Genomic DNA, 8,477 nt, shown 5'->3' with positions numbered 1-8,477 from the left:
TTTAAGGAGTTAAGCCAAAAGATACTATTTGTTTTCAAGTACTTTCACATGCAATGTAATTTTATGATATTAGGTTATTTGTTTTTATTGTGTTATGTAGTGTCATGATTTTTGAAATTGTATACTTTTTTGACAGTTGTATTTAGTGTATTGTTATCAATGTATACTCTTCAAAACAAGAAACGCAAAAGGGATATTTTTGTTATTTTAAAGAAAAATATATGTAATAACGTTACAAGCTCAGAGTATGTGATGTTACACGTGTTAGGGCACTGATTTTCAGACCAAAATGAAAATAAAAGTTGTGCACTTTGAAAACGGAGGAAAACATCGGATTTTTCGCCAAAACGCATGCGTGTCCAATAAATTTGTTTGAGAGATCTGCATGTTCTGCAAGTGCAACATGTGTAAAATCCCTATAAAAGTGACGGGTTCTCGGTTTCCATAGCTCAGTGTTAAGCCACCGACATGCAATACAGTTACGCCAAGACTGACTGAAGCACAACGCAACAACGTCATTGGTCGCTTGGAAGCAGACGAATCTCGATCAGATGTTGCCAGAGCTGTGAATGTCCACCCAAGCACCATCACAAGGCTATGGAATCGTCACCAACAACATGGATCAACTCGTGACCGTCCACGATCTGGCAAACCTCGTGTGACCACGCCCGCACAAGATCGCAACATCCGGTTACGTCACCTTCGGGATAGAACCACCACTGCGACGTCTACTGCCTCAACTATACCAGGGCTGCAAAGGATTTCCGATCAGACCTTACGCAACCGTCTACGAGATGCAGGAATCCGACCTCGACGTCCAGTCAGAGGCGTCATCCTCACCCAGCAACATCGTCAAGCATGGCTGCAGTGGACTCGGGCACATCGGGTATGGCCTCATCGACGATGGAGGCATGTTTGGTTCAGCGATGAATCACGTTTTATGCTTCGTAGGCAGGATGGAAGGACCCGTGTTTACCGTCGCCGAGGTGAACGTTTTGCAGCAAACTGTGTGCAGGATGTTGACAGATTTGGTGATGGCAGCGTCATGATGTGAGCTGCCATCGCCTACAATGCCAGAACAGACCTTTTGCACATTCGAGGGAATCTTACGGCTCAACGATACGTCGACGAGATTCTTAGGCCCCATGTGCAACCCATCATGGTGAACGTCAACGACGTTTTTCAACATGACAACGCCCGTCCTCACACAGCCCGACTCACCACAGTCTTCTTGAGACACCACAACAATCAACGTTCTTCCCTGGTCCTCCAGATTACCAGATTTAAACCCCATCGAACATCTTTGGGACGAGTTGGACCGACGTCTGCGACGGCGACAACCTCAACCGCAGACTCTACCTCAGCTTGCAGCAGCTTTGCAGGCTGAGTGGACAGCCATTCTACAGGATGTGATTCGTTATCTCATCGCTTCCATGGGCAGGAGATGCCAAGCAGTTATTGATGGTCACGGGGGGGGGCATACTCGTTATTGACGTTGAGTGACGTTAAACTTCACCTAGTGAGCGTGGACTTCGCCTTTGCAGACTTTGGATGTTCAGCAGTGAATGTGCAAAGTTTCACACATGTAATACAGAACTACCCGGAATAAACGTGTTAACAATTTGTCTCATATTATGCCTTTTGCGTTTCTTTTTTTGAAGAGTATATATATGTATATAATATCTTAGTTAAAAATTGTCTAACGGCAATTTTTATTTCTCTAAGTAAGACAGTGTAACAAATTTACTGTTATACATGTATTTTAATATCTACGTTGTTTCCGTTTAATTCATCTGACGTATATTGTTAAATGTGTATTGCCCAAGTACTGCCTGTTCTCTAAATTTGAAGAAGAATCTCAAGTGTAAAAACCAATTTTACGCTGTTTGCAGGTGAACTTTCAAGAATTTCGCTTAAATATTATAAATTGACGTGCCAAGAGACAGATATATATTTCTGATCTCGTAGAGTCAGGATATTATAAGTCTTGGTAGTTATAATTAATTGTAAAACTATAGATATTTCACCAGAAACGTTTTTAGATTTGGAACATCACGAGCCAATCCACTTCAGAGAATCAGATTTGGACATTAGTACTTTTGCGAGGACACTAGGTATCTGTTTTCCTTTGTTAAAAGCAAGTTTATAGATCGCGTTAGGCTTGGTTTGGTTTGGCTTGATTTGAATTTCGTGCAAAGCTACACGATGGCTATCTGCGCTAGCCGTCCCTAATTTGGCAGTGTTTTTGGTTTTGTTTGTTTTGAATTTTGCGAAAAGCTATACCATGGCTATATGCGCTAGCCGTCCCTAATTTTGCAGTGTAAGACAAGAGGAAAGGCAGCTAGTCATCACCACCCAACGCTGACTCTTGGGTTACTCTTTTACTAACGAATAGTAGGCACATTATGACGCCCCCACGGCTAAAATGGCATGTTTGGTGTGACGGAGAACTCGAGCCTGTGACCCTCGGATTACGAGTCAAGTTCCTTAACCACCTGGCCGTGCCGGGCCCCGCATTATGCCAAACAAGAATAGAGATAGCTGTCAGGAGAAGTGTAACAATATCAACTAATAATTAATTCGCTCGTCGTGAATTTGAACCGTAGATAAAATATTTAGGTGTGGACGAGATAGAAGACTCAGCATAATTTGTAAGTGTGTAAAACGTTTGTATATAAAGAATTATTTGTAATAACCGTTATTATAAATTGTATTTTTTACATTAAAGTGTATTTGTGTTAAGAAAGAAAATTGTGTGTATTACTCTTGTTGACAAATATAATAAATTTCATGACATTCAATTAACTCCTAAATTCAAATTCAAATTTCCGGCTATTTGAAATCTTAATATGCACTATACGTAACATAATAAATCAGAAACTCGTCAGAGATAAATTACAATATGTAACAATTAATCTCTTTATTCTAGATGGCCCATTTAGCCGAAAAAAATGAAATCAGACTAACCGCAACGTTCCAAGCAGTAGGTTTGATACAAAGTGCTTGTGCTACTGTTGCTGAATACTGTTCGAGTAGAGTGCTGTATAAAGAGTATCTGCATGTATCATACATAATATATTCGTTATTTATATGCAAAACGACTGAAAGTAAATGACGTAATTTTTACTTATAAATCACATTTATCCATTTAATAACTTCCTAGTTATATCTTCGAATCTTCTCATGAACTTTACTGTTTCAGCAGTGCCACCCATCGGGTAGCATTAGTAATAAAAAAACAGCATGTTAATTCCATATTACCGTCGTAAAATATGTGTGATCAGTATATACAGGGGGTCTTTCCTGTCATTTCATCTCAAAGGATATCCTGGCATGATTGGTGTTTTATTTTCGTAATATAGAGATATATAGAAAGAAACAACAACCCAAAACTACTCAAATGCAAAACACTAAAATGTCTTGAATGTGTTGTCGCTCCAACCATTCTTTTTATTTTTGAAAGGTGTATTGGTAAGAAATCGAATCACATCAAATATTTTACCATGCAGTCTTTTCATAAACGGTGCCGCATGTCCAGGTGGGTTAAGGCGTTCGACTCGTAATCTGAGGATTGCGGGTTCGAATTCTTGTCGCACCAAACATGCTCGCCCTTTCAGCCCTGGGGAGGTTAAAAGTAACGGTCAATCCCACTATTCGTTGGTAAAAAAGTAGCCCAAGAGTTGGCGGTAGGTTGTGATGACTACCTGTCTTCCCTCTAGTCTTACACTGCTGAGCGAATTTCCAAAACAAACTTGCCATCAACAGCTGCTCCGTTGAATCACCTGTTTGATTTTTATAAATTTTAATGGTATATTTTATTATTAACAATCAAACAGGGCTCTGTTAACTTCCTAAAGTTAAAGTAGTAGTAAATACAGTTTTCCCATGACTCTTCCTCATCTTTTGTGCAATTGGTGAAAACCAGTAGTCTTGCTTACCTTGTTGCTTGCCGCGTTATGAGCAGTTCAATTTGGATTGGTTTGTTTTGAATTTCGCGCAAAGCTATACGATGGCCATCTGCGCTAGCCGTCCCTAATTTAGCCGTATAGGACTAGAGTAAAGGCAGCTAGTCAATCATCACCCACCGCCAACTCTTGGGCTACTATTTTACCAACGAATAATGGAATTGACTGTGAGTTTATAACGTTTCCAAGGCTAAAAGGGCGAGCGTGTTTGATGGCGATTCGAACCAGCAACCCTCGGATTACAAGTCGAGTGCCTTAACTACCTGACCATGCCAGGCTTAGTTCAACTTATAATAATTTATTCAGAGCAACATCTGGATGGAGATATAGTTAACATTTATTGTGGCACAAACATTATGAGATAACCATGGAAGTCAGGAATATTTTGGCTGTTGGTGCTGTTAATAAAGTTGAGTCGTGGTATAATGCAGTCGTTGAGGTGAGTGTATTTCTTTTAGGTACAGCCACTACAGCTCTCTGTAGGCTTTTCCTCTTTTTATGCTGGTTTGAAGTTACAATTTCAAACCTTGTTTCCACAGAACTACTTCTATTTTTCTATTTTATCTAATCCCCAAAAATGTTCAAAAGCGCCGCTTCCTTCTCGATTTTATTCCGCGTTGTAACATCTAGAAATTCAATCAGTGGTCACTTTCCAGCAACCTCATTAAATAATTAAGAACTTACAACAATGAAAACCAAGGAGATTTTTGTAAGAATATCATTCCCTTAAGAGGTTTATTACAGCAGAATGGATTAATGATGAGGGTTAATGAGGTCAATAAGAACGAAGGGAAAAATAGGCATGGACGATATAGCGGGTGCTCTAACATAAATGAAAGGCCCAGTCTGATCTGACGAGTTCGGTTTATCGGGTGAATAACACGTGCAGCAAGTGATCCTCTACTAATGAAAAGTTAGATATATCACTGCACGACAATTTTTTTGAAACGTTTTGCTTCCTGAAATGTTTTTGCTGATTGCAACAGGTACCTGGTGGGTATGCACAAATATAATTTTGCTTTTGCTTCATCACGTAGAAACTCTGAAAAATAGACAGTTAACTGTTTACCGGCAATAACGTATTTAATTGCGTTTATGTTTCTAATACGCTATTAAGTTCAACATAATTAAAAGTGTTTTGCTCCTGATTTTCGTTTGTATTCAAGTCCGGTGCATTACGTTGCAGTGCCCAACAATAGTCAGCAAGCATTGACGGATTCCAGTTGCCCTGATATCGTTTTTCCATTGTAGCAATGTACTGGTGAAACCTTTTTACCGTGTTTGTCACTGACAGCACCGAGATTTGCGGGGAAGAAGTCCAAGTGTGAGTGGAGGAAATGAATCTTGAGTGACATGTTGCACTTCATTATTTTGTATGTTTTGAGAAGTTTGTTCACCAGCTGAATGTAATGTGGGGCTCTGTAATTGCCAAGAAAATTGTCAACAACGTCTTTGAAGGCTTTCCAGGCAATCTTTTCCGGCCCAACTAACAGATCTTCGAACCGCTTGTCACTCATAACATGTCTGATCTGAGGGCCAACAAAAATGCCCTCTTTTATCTTGGCCTCAGTTATTATTGGGGACATCTGTCTTAAATAAAGAAAACCTTTGCCTTCTTTGTTCATTGCTTTCAAGAAATTCTTCATAAGTCCCAATTTTATGTAAAGAGGAGGCAAAAAAATCTTTGCCGGGTCGACAAGCGGTTCATGCGCCACATTTTTTCTCCTAGAACTAACTTTTTTACGGAGTGGCCAGTTCTGTCTAGAATAATGTGACTCTTTGGCACGACTGTCCCATTCAAAGATGAAACAAGAGTACTTTGTATAGCCGAGCTGCAGTCCCAGTAACAGAGCAACGACTTTCAGATCTCCACAGATATTCTAGTTGTACTTGCTGTACTGGATGTGCTTCAGCAACATTTCCATGTTCTTGTAGGTTTCTTTCATGTGTGCTGCATAGCCAACAGATATTGAAGGGTGAACGTTGTCATTGTGTAACAGAACAGCTTTGAGGCTTAAAATTGAGGAATCAATAAAGAGACGCCACTCTTGCGGGTCATGGTCACAACCCAAAGCAGAGAACAATTCTTCGATATCAACACAGAAACAGAGACTGTCAACTTGTGCAAAGAATTTGGTTATATCATTTTGGCGGCTTCGAAAAACAGAAATTTTCGTACCTGCTGACAGCAAACACCATTCCTGCAGTCTCGAACCCAGCAATACAGCTTTTGCTTTTGACAGACCCAAATCTCTGACCAGATCGTTTAATTCTGACTGTGTTATGAGATGTGGATCGCCTGAGGAGCACGGTTCAAAATCCGGATTAATATCACTGCATTGCAGTTTCTTTATCTGGTTCGTCTAAGGTCCATTTCTCTGGTGATTTCGGAATTAGAAGACTGTCGTCATGTGGCATGGGCCTCATTGCTGAAGGCAGATTAGGGTATTTAACTGACTTCTTGTGTTTGGCAGAGAAACCAGACACATTAGTTAAACAGAAGTAACAGTCCGTCACATGGTCTTTCTGTTCTCGCCATATCAAAGGGACAGCAAACGGCATTGTCTTTCGAGTGCCTCTGAGTCAAGCTCTCAGACAGAGAGCACGTCGCACAACAAATGTGAGGCGCTCATTCCTGGTCTTGATCACCAACTTTAGAGCCGAAATACAGATGATATGCTTTTTTTCACAAGAGCAGTCATTGAGAGTCTCTGATGAACAAGCGTATACTCGTCACAAATATAGCAGAATGTATCGCGGCTGTTACGACATTGACGAGACGTATAGGCCAACACCAATCGTCCTGTAAAAAGTCTATAACATTTAACTTACTTGTTACAGTGCTACTGAGGCAATGCTATATTCTGAAACAATACGTACACACTATAAGGTCTATATTATTCCAATGAGCAGCATCTGTGTATGCAAGCCACTTTTGTAGCCTGCTGGGACAGTGGCAAGCTGGCTTCGGCCTGTCCAGGCATGTCCGGACTGCATACTTCCACAGAACAGCTTCCAACCTGGCCTGATTTCATGTCTGGACATGCCCAGACTGCACAAAACATTGTTCATACGTCTCTTACAGAAACAAAAATTTTTGGACACAAATATAAGAAAAAACATGACAGAACTGAAGATTTCGATGAAACGGTACGTGATGGGCAAATTTGGATTTGATTTTCGTGATCAGCAGTCAAAAATCTATAAGGAACACCTAAGAGTGTTCAAGAATCAAAAACTTTGTTGTACAGTGTATTTGACAGCTTCCTGTGAAATACCGAAATACAAATCGATATTTTTATCGATTTGAGCTCGAATTTCAGTTTTTCATGTCATTTCAATTCGAGTTTCAATTTAAGTTTTAAATATTTTTCGATTTGATATTTATGTTTGTTTGTTTTTTGAATTTCGCGCAAAACTACTCGAGGGCTATCTGCGCTAGCCGTCCCTAATTTAGCAGTGTAAGACAAGACACCCACCGCCAACTCTTGGGCTACTCTTTTACCAATAGATAGTGGGGTTGATAGATACATTATAACACCCCCACGACTGAAAAGGCGAGCATGTTTGGTGCGACGGAGATGCGAACCAGGAACCCTTGGATTACGAGTCGCACGCTTTAACCCACCTGGCCCTTGATATTTCTTCCGATTTCGGTTCATGAAAAAGTATCAGTTTTATCACTTTATCGATTTGAATTCGATTCAGTTTCCTATGCATGATGGAAACTAATTGTCACATTGGAGTTCTTGATCGAATCGATCAAGCCCACAGCTGAAGGGCGATCTTGTCTACGGGGGTTTCCTCGTAATTTACTAAAGCCATTACAGAATATTTTTTTCAATGCAAATGGCACAAACTGTTCATATATACAGAAAAGTTCTTGATGGGACGTAATTTTTTACCCTTGATGTCAACCTAATGGGTAATTTGATTTTCACCTAAATAAAATGTTGACATAACTTAGCCACAAGTAGGTTTCATTTCCGGAGTGTTCCTCGTTTAAATGCTTGATAAAATCAAAAGTTGGACTATTCAAATTCCAGATCAAGCACTTCACTGCCTGTTTCAGAGTCCAGCTCCTCTCAACAGTGCCCAGATTGAATGTTTTAAATCCTATTTAGCCACATACTCGTTGAGAATAAGCTTGTTTAGTTTTACTTACAAAAATATATTACTTTGAAATTAGAAGTCTTCCAACTATGGACTCTTAGCTAACACCAGATTTAAACACACTAGGTATTCGAATAATGGCAGAATGACCATACTCAGAGACCACTTCATTTTGACAAGCATTAAAAGTCTTGTCCTTGAGTGACAAATCGGTGAATTATCATTAGCTCTGTATAACCTCAAGCATCACCACCAAACGACCCGTAGTTGTTTTAGCAGTGCTTAGTAAAATTTGTGTTTTCAAGGTATCACTTAACTTGACAGCAGAATAGGCCATTTTCCACTTCTACTTAGTACTGTGTATCTATGGCTTACATTTATAGTGCCGCAATAATGCAA

Source organism: Tachypleus tridentatus, chromosome 4 (genome assembly GCF_004210375.1).
Source record: "Tachypleus tridentatus isolate NWPU-2018 chromosome 4, ASM421037v1, whole genome shotgun sequence".
Classification (NCBI taxonomy): domain Eukaryota; kingdom Metazoa; phylum Arthropoda; class Merostomata; order Xiphosura; family Limulidae; genus Tachypleus; species Tachypleus tridentatus.
Note: the sequence above shows the minus strand (reverse complement) of the source record.